Below are 3,773 nucleotides of genomic sequence, written 5' to 3' on the forward strand. Positions count from 1 at the left end.
ATTTTTGCACGCATTGTTCTCCAAAATCTAGAGCAACGTCACACGGGGTCTTTGGTCTGAGGAGTATCTCATAATCATAATTCCATAGGAGTGGATGTTTGAGTGATCGAGAAAAATGGCCCGAGAACCAATCTCAATTTATAACTGTAGGTCCAATTATTGTCTTTGAGCTTTCACATTGTTGGTTTTCTTGCTCCATATAAGCTCTTCCTAAAGAGTAAAGAGCTTGCAGTTTCTACCACCAAATAAGATTGTTAGCGTAGTTTGTGTGATTTTTTCTTCACTTTTCCGATTATTTCTCATTTCAGCTGAACATGACATTTGTGCATATGCTTTTACCTTGTGAAACTGGAACTTGAACTTTCTGGGTTGTTACTGTTTTGATGTTAAAAGACTTGCAACACATTCTAGGTGCCTCGTTCGATGGCTTTTTCCAGCTTCTCGAAAAAAAAAATCATAACCTCGAAAGTCCTACCACATGGAAATTCTTGCTCTTAAGGGATGAGCTCCACGATGAAATCACACACGCATAAAAGCCAATCCATCTCTTGTTACCACATCAACTTTCTCTGATGAATCCCAATATACTATATTTCAGTGCTCGAAATTGATTTTGTGGACATAGACATTACATAAACATGGATTGAGATAAGAATTGAGGGTTTTTTTTTTTGGGTGTGTAATGAAGACTTTGGGTGGTTTTAATTTTTTCACTTTTTGTTTGAAAGCTGTAACAGTGACCTGGGGAATTGGGGAAAATGTGGCGAGAATAACTGGGGATAAATGGGACAAGATTATGGTTTGAGTTATTAGGCGAGTTTGGGGGAATGATTTTAGCTTTTAAATTGATTACTTGTGGGATTGAGTTCATAGTTTGCCATTTCTGTTTATACTACTTATATTGCAGTAAATCTGGTGATTATATATATATATATATATATAAAGTAAATAACATGGTGTCATATGTCATTATTACTCATGTTCAGGACATGCATAATTTTCCTTACTAAGCATTGGCTTTTGTAGTTCTTGCATTGTAGGTGAACATGGAACTACATAGAGAGCATGGCTGGCTGTGGAGCTCCTACAGGATTCCAGAGTTCGATGTACATGGATGACGACCTGTACGGTTATTTTGTAGGCTACTATCTATTGGGTTATATTTTGGAATCCTATATAGTGTACTTTTGAAATGACCTGTAGACATGTTTATAAGCTTAGAATATATACGTTGGATTATGGCGATATGGTTTTAAGTTTCGATATGTTATATTGCAGTAAATCTGGTGATTATATATATATATATATATATATATATATATAATAATTTATAATACTAAAATAGATAAAAAAAAAAAATTGGAGAAGATTCAAAACTTTATAATACTAAAATAGATAAATTCAATAACTTGTAAATTTTGGTTTAAATAAGAAAATTCAGCCATGCAATATAATTTGTTCTTCTCATGCAGGGCTTGACGGCATAGCATCAAAAATTTTATGAAATGAGTGAGCTTCATTGAAGAAAAATTTGTGAATATAGTGAAAGTGTAAGATTTGATAGTCTGAGGCATATGAACGAGATGATTGCTTGAATCGGAATGATCACGAATATGGGTAGGTTAAATATTGGTCATTTGATTTAAGGGATTTTGTATGGTACGTTTGATTGCAAGCATGAAATTTACATGGAAAGAAAATAAATTCTAGAGAATTCAATTGCCTAAAATTTATATGCATGAAAATTGTCAGTTAAATGTGTTTGATTAAATTATTTTTCAATCTAAAAAATATTATACTTGTCTATTTTTTATTGATTGATAGATGAAAAAGAGTAGATATGTGTGTGCGTGGGAAAATACATGAAATTGACCCAAATAAAAGAAGGATTTTTCAAAATGACCTTTGACTTTTATAAACATTTTGAACTACCTAAAACACCCTTTAACAAATATTAAAAAACAACCCTTTATCTAATAAAAATCTTCTATTTAAGTCTTTAAAAAATTAACAAATAATTTTTCTAAAAATTTGAAAGAATTATTAATGAATAATTATAAAATGGAAAAACCCAAATATAAGAGAGGACCATATAATATAAAAAAGGTTGTTAAAAATAAAAAAGAAATTAAGTTTGAAAAAGAAATTGATAAGATAGGATATCAAGAACAATTATATGCATCACAAGAAATATTAAAATGTTTCAAAGAAAACTTATTAGAAAATTTTGCTAAAGAAATTGTAAGATCAATAATCATAAAAGATATACAAGACATAATAGATAAATTGGAAAAAAGAAAGAAAAATATCTCAAAATATGATATACTTTTTAGAACAGACATAGATATGATAATAGATATTGATATTATAAATTCCCAGACATTACTAGATTTTGAAGAATTACTTAAAAATTTATGAAAAGGATAATAAAAAATAAATTACCACAAGCATACAAAAAATTAGTTTTTATCTTAAGACTTTATATACACCTAATAACAAAAAATAAAAGAATTATTAAAATATTAGTTTTTAGATTCGTGATTATTAGATTTTTGTTCGCTCATAGTAGCACCCGTCCAGTTGATATCAGAGCCATAAAGATCATGGAAATCTTAAAAATAAATAATTATTATCAATGTATTGAAGAAAAAGGATGTTATATATTTTACAACCCCATCCCTAATAAATTAAAAATAATAACATTATATATAACTAGGAATTTACCTAGAGAAATAAAGGAACAAATATTACATAAATTAATTGTAGGATTTATCAAAGATAGACATACATATGAAATAATTTGCGAAATATTTGAAAATGATTTGTATCATAGAGAAATATATGAATCATCATAAAAATATAATGGAAAAAACTAAAAATATTTTAGATAGGAAGTTAGAAAGAATAAGATTAATAAATAATAAAATTTTAGATGAATTATTAATATTTGGAGAAATGACTAAAACTCAAGAAAAACAGATATTAAAATTAAAACAAAAAAGGTATAAAGAAAAAGCAAGGTATTATGAAAAATTAAAAGAGCTAACAAATCCTGAAATTATAAAACAAAAATATGATAAAATAATAAAAGAGTGTAAAAATACTGAGTGTATTGTATTTTATTATTGTCAATCAAAAAATAAATAAAATGTCAATCAGTGAACATATGGAAGAATTAAAACATTTAATAAGAACATTAATTAATGATGTACAAGAAATTAAGAATGAAATAAAAGAAGTTAGAAATGATATAAATATATTAAAATTTGAAGTCAGAAAATTAAAAGAAAATAAAGAAAAGAATAATAGAGTAGATAAAAAATTTATAGAAAAAGAAATAACCAGAATAGGGAAAAAACATATTGAAATGAAAAATATAATAATAGAAACAGGAAGCATGGATGATGAGTTTAGAAAAAACATATTACCTAAAATAATAGAAGAAGATGAATGAAGAATTAGATCTACTTATAGATAATTTTGATCATTTAAGTCTAGAAAGTATAGATGATGAATACCAAATCTTAATAGTGATACAAAATCATTAATAAAAAGAAATGTACAAACAGAAATAATAAAGTCAGATAAACTAGGAATAGAAAGATTAGTAGAATATATTGCAGATGAATTTTTAGGAAAAAATTGGTTAAGAAATTATGAAGAAGAAGCAATATGAGAAAAAGATAATGCAAGAGTTAAGTTAATTAATCTAACAATTTGTAATATGTGTAAAATTAAAGAATATACTCCTGAATTCAATCCATTATTTTTGA

The sequence above is a fragment of the Olea europaea genome, unplaced genomic scaffold (assembly GCF_002742605.1).
Source record: "Olea europaea var. sylvestris unplaced genomic scaffold, O_europaea_v1 scaffold1349, whole genome shotgun sequence".
NCBI lineage: Eukaryota > Viridiplantae > Streptophyta > Magnoliopsida > Lamiales > Oleaceae > Olea > Olea europaea.